This window comes from Pteropus vampyrus, unplaced genomic scaffold, assembly GCF_000151845.1.
Source record: "Pteropus vampyrus isolate Shadow unplaced genomic scaffold, Pvam_2.0 Scaffold1, whole genome shotgun sequence".
NCBI lineage: Eukaryota > Metazoa > Chordata > Mammalia > Chiroptera > Pteropodidae > Pteropus > Pteropus vampyrus.
The window spans coordinates 21,541,560-21,550,865 of NW_011888782.1; positions in this window are offsets into that span (position 1 = coordinate 21,541,560).

Below are 9,306 nucleotides of genomic sequence, written 5' to 3' on the forward strand. Positions count from 1 at the left end.
TGAAGCCATGCTGGTGGCTGAGACAGCTCAGGAGGGAGTTTAAAGGCTACCAGAGCTGGGTGTCAGTTGCTAGAGGTGACTCAGCCTTTTGGGCTATTACGCCCACCACTCTCCCCATCAGATACTCAGCCACCCTCTCCCTGTGGCTGTTGGTTACAGACCTTGCTGATCCCAAGGAATCGTTTCTTCCACTGCCCCGTGCTTCCTGCTCTAATCCTCTGGCCAGGTCCCCAGAAGGAAGGGAGTCTCTGTGACCTCGGGCGGAGTTCTAGTTTCTCTCTCCTCCCCTCTCCCTCTCCCCCTCCCTCTCTTTCCATGCTTCCATCTTCCAACTTGTAAAATGGAGGGCACTGGACCAGAGAACCCCACCAGCTTCAACATTCCTTGAGTTTGAAGATGCTGCCTCCTGATCAGGGCACTGGGCTAGGTTCAGCACTGGAGTTAATGAGGGTCTCGTAGGCTGCCTAGGTTTGCATTCTCCTGGGCCGTGTACTGGGAAAACCAGACCAGATAGAGACCAGGGCCGGGAGTTAGCAAGGGCTGCATTGGTGGCTTAGAGTAGGGAGCCCAATGGGTGTTGGGATTTGGAGCTAAGAAGAGAAGGAGGATAAAGGAAAATATAAGAGAGTAAAAGGAATCAAATAAGTGATGTGTTTTCTCCAGAAATGCAGCTCCCTGTCCTGGGATGGGCTCACCAGATGTTGCCCAGATGTTGCTGGTGATGGGAAACATCTCCCTCTGGGATCCCAAGTAAGCTCTTCCTGTTGGTGGGGAAATGAAGGGTCTGTTCCAGGGTAAGGAGGGTGGGGTCTGGAGCAGCATCCATCTGTGACTATGGCACATACATAGGCAGAAACACACCCACACATCCTCAGGGAATTGCTGAATATTTAGGAGAGTCCAATGAGTTTCTCAAATATTCAGCATCCATGGACCACCCGTTTTAGGTAAATAAACTATTACTAGTTATAAATAGATATTTTTAAAAATTAACAATGCAGTCCCATCAGAAGACGACAATGAAAAGGACAAATTTTTAAAATACCAAATGTAGCAACATTGAAAATTTAACCATATTTATTATACATCGTTGATGGGAGGGGGAATTGATACAATCAGTTTGGATAATAATTTGGCAGTACCTGCTAAGGCCAAACATAGGTCAACTTTATGATCTTGTAATTCTATTCGTCAGTATATACCCAAGAGAAACAAGGTGCTTATGTCTACCAAAAGACACAAGAATGTTATAGCAGCTTTATTTATAATAGCCTAAAACCAGAAACAACCTAATGTTCAGTCAGTGAGCGGAAACAAATTGTGATATATCTCACAATAGAATATTACACAGCACTGAAAAAGAAGAAATGACTGCCTCATACAAAGACAGGGATGAGTCTTTAAAACATTATATTGAGTAAAAAGCCTGAGTACAAAAGAAGAATAACTATGATTCCATTTCTTTATATAAAGTTTGAAAATGGGCAGAACTAAAGCACCATGATAGATAACGTTACCTTTGGAAATATTGACTAGTGCTCGCTTTGGCAGCACATATACTAAAATCGGAAGTATTGAGTAGAAAGAGTCACAGGAGAGCCTTCTGGGATGCTGGAGATGTTCTATGTCTTGATCTGGGCAGTGGTTGCACAAGTACGTACATATATAAAAAATTCAAGTTCTACACCAGATTTGTTCTGAAATTTTTGCCTTGGTAAGAGGAAGATGGGAAGGAATGACAATTATAGTGCTGTAATTGTGAAAGAGATAACTTCCAACAGCATGTCTGCCTCCCAACCAATGAGGGACATCTGGGACTCACAGGTCAGATTCAACTTTTAGGTTTTTCTCCATCTAAATTAGTGTTAACGGGTAAGAATTTTATTCCACCAGGATTCTTAGGTGCGAGGAGCTTCATGTTATTTTATATCTAAGAGTTTTATAGTTTTAGCTCTTACATTAGGTCTTTATTTAAGAGTTAATTTTCGTATGTGGTGTAAGGTCAGAGTCCAGCTTCATTCTTTTGCATGTAAATATCCAGTTTTTCCAGCACCACTTGTTGAAAAAAATGTTATTTTTCAAAATCAAATCAAAGCAGCTGAGCCCCCAAGAGAACTTCAACCTCAATCAGCAGGGGCATTCTCCCTTGTGCCGCCCCAACCCCAACCCCGCCAAGGCTTGTCTGAGGGATGGAGATGGCTTTCATTGTCCAGGATGGCCTGGCTCTCTGATTTTCTTTCTGTCCATGTTGTTTGCTCATGGCCAATGGGCTCCTTATCCAAGCCTATGGATTCACTGAGCCTAGGTGGTGGCTCTACCGTTTCCCCACTCTTGGTTATGGAGAGGAAAGAGGAGTCTTTAGTGAGGCTGGGAACAGGGACTGAGAGTTGTCTCCTTAGGATGTTCAAACATCCCTCTCTGGACAACTCCACCCTACCAGCTCCTCTTCTTCCCAGTCTGGAGAAGAGTCCTGTCCCTCTCCATCTTGCCTCTTCCACCTTCCCCTAAAAGGAACTTGCCTCTCCAGGCCCCCATCCCTCCTCTCTCCCTAGTCCCTAAAGGTCTGACTCTCAGACCAACAGCCATCAGCATTATCTGAGAAATTGTTAGAAATTTGGATTCCTGGGTCCTCCCCAAACCCACTGAACCAGAAACTCTGGGAGGAAGGCTCTGCAACTTGTGTTCTAGCAAAGCCTCCATTGATTCCGGTGCACATTGAAGTTTGAGACCTACTGCACTAAGGCCTTGGAGAGCAAAGCTGAGGAAAGGGGACTGTCTTCAAGCACATTTCTTGAACATTCTTCTTTATCTAAACTGGAAGACTTTTGAGTGTAGATCTGTGGATTAAAAATCTGAGCTATTGAATTCTGGGTCAAAGGATTTGGACAGATATTGCCAAATCGCCCTCCCGAAAGTTGGACCGATCTCACTCTCAACCAGTAGAATCTGATCATGCCTGTTTCCCAACATCCTCCCTGGCACTGGATATTATCAGACTTACTGATCTCTGCTAGTCTGATAGGAGAAACAAAGGAGATATATTAAAGTTGACCTATGTTTGGCCTTAGCAGGTACTGCCAAATTATTATCCAAATTTTTAATTAGCATTTCTCTATGAGTGAAATTGAGGCTTTTTTAAGTCATTTGTATTTCTAAATTGCTGGTTTATATTCTTATTTTGTTTTGGGATGCTTAGGTCTTTGAGGATTAAGAAAATGGGCCCTTCCGCCTGTCACACTTTTCACACTTATTCCTGGTTTACTTTTTACCTTGTTTTATAGTATGTTTTACCATATAGAAGTTTAAAATTTTTAAATTTCTGAAATATTTACTTTAGGGATCCCGGGTTTAGTGTGCTATATTCCCTGTCATAATCTTATAAGTAAATTCACCAATTCTTTCATGTAGAGTTTTATGATCTTATTTTTAATATGCAAATCCTTTATTCATTTGGAATTTATTTTGACTTAAGGAATGCAATAGGGTTACCACTTTATTTTTTTCCCCAAACGATTAGTTGATTTTCTTATCACCTTTTTCTTCTAATTTAAATGTTACCTTAAACAGAAGTTGAATCTTCATGTGTATTGGGATCTGTTTCTGGTTTTCTGTTCTGGTCCACTGGGTTATCTTTTTCATCTTTGAGTACCAAATTGTTTTTACATATTATAATTTCATGTGTTTTATCATCTGATAGGTCTAACCCTGTTGTGTTACTTTTCTTTTTAGGATTTTTATGGCTCTTCTTTATTTCCACATCCGAGTTTCATATTATTTTCTGACAAGTTCCCCACCTGACAAACAAAAAAATCCTGAGTACAGTCGACCCTTGAACAACATGGCTTTGAATTGCACAGGTCCACTTACACATGTGCTTTTTTTCAATAAATATACAGTCTGCCCTCTGCATCCCTGGTTTTGCATCTGCAGATTCAACCAGCTGCTGATGGAAAACAGAATTTTCAATCCACAGGTTGAGAATCTGTGGATAGAGAGGGCCAACTGTATGTACTGTTCTATGCCATTTTATATAAGGGACTTGAGCATCCTCAGATTTGGGTATCTGCAGGGGTCCTGGAACCAATCCCCCATAGATAATGAGGGATGCCTGTAGTTAAGTTTTGGGGCAGTCAAAAGTTATAGTCAGATTTTTAACTGCCAGGGGTTGGGTTGGCTCCCCTAACCCCCACTTTGTTCAAAGGTCAGCTATATTTTAATTAGAATCACATTGAATTGATAGCTTAATCGAACACTGATGTTTTTATAATGTGTCTTTCCATTTAAAAGCACAGTATAGAATGTTCCCTGTATAAAGGCCTTTGCATGTCATTTAAATATTTTTCTGAATATTTTATCTTTTTGAGTGCCATTGTCACTTCAATTTCTTGATATTATATTTTCCGATAAATTGCATTTTTTTAAATGTAAAGGAAGGCTACTGAGTTTTATATATTAGCCTTGGAAACTGCCATCATCCTGAATTCTCTTATTGTCTCTGATAGTTTTCCTTTTTTCAAGCACATCATCTATACATAATTTTGCTATTCTGTTACGGTTTTGTTTGTTTTAAGCAGGACTGGATGTGGGATATTTGTTAATGTCTTTTTGGCATCTATTTAGAAGAAATTATATAGTTCTTTGATCTGTTAACATGGTCGGTTTTATTAGGGATTCTCTAATATTATTGAACCACCTGGATGTTATTAAGATGAACTTACTTGGATATGATGAATGATTCTTTTGTGATATTGTTGATTTATATTTGCTGGTATTTTATTTGAGATTTTTACACCTCAAGTTCAATCATATTTAATATTATTCAGGTTCTCCACATTCCTCTCTATCTTTTGTTTTCTTGATAGGTCATGAGCTGATGGGGTCCATTAAAATGTGCCTTTGTGTTTCATCCAATTTCTACTTGCATTTTTTTGTATATTATTCTTAACTATCATATCTTACTCTTGATTTTAGATTTATGCTATTTCATAGAGATTTGGTTCATAGAGATTTCTAAAAATCAGATTCTAATGTGGATATTATTCTCTCTTCTGTTTAACTTCCTTTTGTCTCATTTAACATTTTTATTTTGAGTTTAACCTTGACTGATGCAGCCTCAGCTCAGTATTTTCTTATATCCATTGGTTTATATTTTATTTTTATTTTTTCTGAGTTATTTTCGTAAAGATGCATATCTTCTATACAACACAATAGGACATTGTTTTTTTCATCCAGTGTGAGAATCTTTTTTCTATTATAAAGACAGGTTTATCCCATTTACATTTGTTGATATAACTGATATATTAGCCTTAATTCTGTCGTCTTATCTTCTGTGTTTTCCATTTTAATGCTTCCTCTGTTCTCTCTGTTTTACTATGCGTATTTTTTTGTTTTCTTTGATATGCATGTGTGCGCGCACATGTGTTTGTATTTTTGTCTGATGATTTGAAGGTTTATAGTCTGTTTTCAATTTTTCTAGTGGTTGCCTTTATATTGAGTTATTTCTCTGCCAAGAGATGAAAACCTTCAAATGTAGGGAAAGAGTCATATTCTCAAAGGCTGAGCCTTGGCACCACAGTTCTATCATCAAATTCTTGATATTTTATCTTCAACATTGAAAACAGTGATAGTCTTGCCCTAAAGGCAAAGGTTCAGGGTAATCAAGATTCTGAACATGCCACTAAGATGCTGCTTGAACTGGCCACCTATGGCACAGAGCAGTAGGCGCAAAGGGATGCTGTATCTCATCTCTTAGATCTAAACCTCACAAGACTATCTTTTCCTCAACAGACAGCGTACTTTGTCAAACAACGTCTGTCCATATCTCTGCTCGGTGTCGGAAAAGACGTAGTTAGAGAGGACATGAATTTAGGGCATTGACCCTTCTGGCTATTTGTTTCGACACATATCTAGATCAGGAGTCAGATTGTTGCCTGACAGCTGGTCTTTGTAAATACAGTGGTGTGCGGTTGGCTTTCAGATGCAAGTTGTGTGTGTGTGTGTGTGTGTGTGTGTGTGTGTGTGTGTGTGTGTGGTGTTTTCTTTTAAATCTGTGAATTGATCCTGGTCGGTCAGTCAGTACCAATGGATAATGGCACACTCAAAATAGGATGATTTTAAGAAAGCTTATTTACAAAAAGACAATTACATTGCGTAGGTACAGGAGCACCCGTAAGGGGTGGCGCTGTAACCTGAATGAGCAGCAGCAGATCACCAGGAGAGAAGTGAGTAGAGTGGGCCACTGCTTTGTGTGGACCAGTGGCCCCTCGCTGAAGGATACATCCAGTGCATGGAGACTCACAGACGGGGAACCAGGGCTCTAAATGCCTTGATCTCGGTCTCTTCCCTCCCCATGGCCAAACCCAACTAGAATCTAGAAGCTCATTCATCTTATCTTGCAAAGGAATTTAGTGATAAGTAGAACAAAAAAAGTCATCAGGTACCTTTCCCTCACGTGTTTTCAGAAAATATGTGGACAGCAGACACATGAGTGGTACACCCATTAGGAATGCTTTCAACTGCCAGTAACAGAATGGCTTCAAAAAGAGAGAGATTCACTTCTGTAGTATAACAGGAAGGCTGGAAGGAGGCAGCCATTCGCATTCGATAATGACAGTGCTGGTATCTCTAGAATTCTCTCAGGCTTTACCTTGTGCTGGTTGCTTTGTATTTTCAAGATGGCTGCCCAGCACCAGACATCATGACCTTGGTTGAGTCAGGAAGGTGAAAGAGGTCTCAGTATGTATGCCTATTTTATTTTAAAAAGACAAAAATTTTCATAGAAGTACCCGCAAGCAGACTTTCCATCACATTTCATTGGCTAGAACTAGGTCTCACGGTCTCCTGTGGCAGCATGGGGGACTGAAAAAGTGGGAAATGGGCTAGTCATGATCAATTTAGATCATTTGTCATCGATTGCCTGAGACTGGAGACCTTGGTGCATGGATCAAAATCAGGAATCTGTTATCAAGAAAGAAGAGATGGAATGAATTCTGGATCAACAATGAACAAGGCTTGCCACAAGTGGTTTTATTCAACAATAAAGCCAGTTGTCTGCTTGCACTCACTCAGGACAGCGATTGTTCTTTCACGCTATGTGCCATGGATTTTGTGTGACATCCAAAAGTGTTGTTTGATAGAAGAATTTTGCCAAGAGCTTACTCTGTTTTTTTTTTCTCTACTCATACGATTCCTCAGTAGCCTGTGACTCAGTTGACAAGCCATAGTGTGGATCGTGTCGGCTCTCACTGTAAGTCGGACAACTTTTATGATGCTTCTCTGGTTTCGATCTGTTCTCTGTCTTTAATTACAAAATATATCGATACCACACTGGACATTATTATTTTACCCACATTCTGGAGAGACTTGATCGGTTTTCTAACTATCCTACAGAACGTGCTGTGAAGATGATGCAAAAGTCTCAGTGGGCTTTGTGTTCACTATTTGACAAAGTTGCATAATAAATGGTGCCTTAGGGACTTGAGGAAATATATTACCAGCTAACAAAGTCCCGTTTTCAGATGTTCATTCCCTTATCTGTCTTTCTGATGCATAAGTTTTTCCTGCTGGTGTAAATTTATTTCATTCTACAACCTCATCTACACTGGTATACATAATCGCATTTTATATTGCATTATTTATATTGCATTATCTTCTCAATACTACTTTTATGCTTTAGTGAACCTCTTTTGAACTACTGATCCATCTATGATTCAGGGCCCTATTGCTATATAGTATATAACAAATATAAGCAATAACATGAAAATGACGTGAAAATATTTTAGCACATTAAACTACAGTTAACGGCATTCTCTTTACTAAATGTTAGTAAATTCTCTTTACTAAATGTCACTTCTGGGGAAAATGAGCCCAGGGCACTTGTTTCTCTGAGATATTCTTACTGGCCATGAGATTCGTGAATCCTACTTTAGGAAAAACTGCTCTAGACAGCTCTGCTCATTTTGCAGATGAGAAGACTCAGGTCCAGAGTGGGGGATCTTATGTTCCAGGGGTCACTCTCTGGTCAGAGGTAGCCCAGTTGGTCCTTGAGTTCCCTCTCATAGAGCCAGCATGCCCTTGGAAGCTGTATTAAAGAGTCTCATGGAACTCCCTGACCCAGGCATGGCACACAGGGGCCTTGGCCCTTCCTCGACTCACCTGGAGGATCCACTAAGAGGACAGAAACCTACTGGCATAAGCTGGTGCAGGAGAGGAACAAGAGGAGAGGAGGGCCATCTGACAGGCTGGGCCTGAACTCTCTGCACCTCCTCATTCTCTTGAGCCCCTCGTAGCTTGTTCTCCAGCTCTCGCATGGTGGGCCTTGTATTTCCTGCCCTCACCATTGAAATGAAGGTTTTCTGGGTCTTTCCTAAAGAAGTACCCCACTAATCATCATTTCTCTCTCTCTCTCTCTCTCTCTCTCTCTCTCTCTCTCTCTCTCTCTCTCTCTCCTCTCTCTCTCTCTCTCTCTCTCTCTCTCTCTCAATCTCTCTCTCTCTCTCTCTCTCTCATCCTCCCTCCCTGGGATTAGACCCCAGCTCTGTGGATATCAAAGACACTGAGATGGATTCATGTCCCATAGAAGAAGGCAGGAGATTTCTCTCTGCTTTGTCTTTTCCTATTTCCTGTGAGAGCAGCTTATGACCCTGTCAACCATTGCCAGAAGAAGAAACTGGCTTCTAGCCCACCTTTCTACATAATAGGATGATCTGTTCCAAATGCCCAAGCCACAGACTTATTCCCAGCCGACAGAGTGGGAAACCTAAGAGCAAGAAAGAAGTTATACCGTGAGCCCATAACCTGACTCCCAGGCAGTGATCTTGCCATCCCAACTTCAGTGCAGGCCTGTGAGTGTGTTGAAGCCATAAGCTTACCCTCATGGTCACCCCAGGGTGAGTACAACCTCTTGGGGTCATGGTCCTGCAGGTAAAATCACCTGCCCTCAGGGCTGTGCCCTGCCCAGATCCCTCCCGTCAGTTTCTATGAGGCCAACAGGGATGCCATGCAAAGGAACTGGAACACAAATGTCAAGGCCAGCTCCTGTGAGAGGAAATCCATTGCTATAACCTTTACTGAACTCTGCAGTGGAAGGGCCCAAATTGACTTCAGGAGCAGCAAATGGCAGCCTTAATGATCCAATGGATCCCTGCCCGCCTACAGGAAGTTAAGACTAAGAAAAGAGGGTAATTCACTTACTGGAGTATATATGCTAAAGGCCACAATAATACTAGCTGTGATGGTTTAAAAACATGTCCACAAACTTACAGTCTTCTTATTGAAAGGGGCTATCTAATTCCTGTCCCCTTGAAT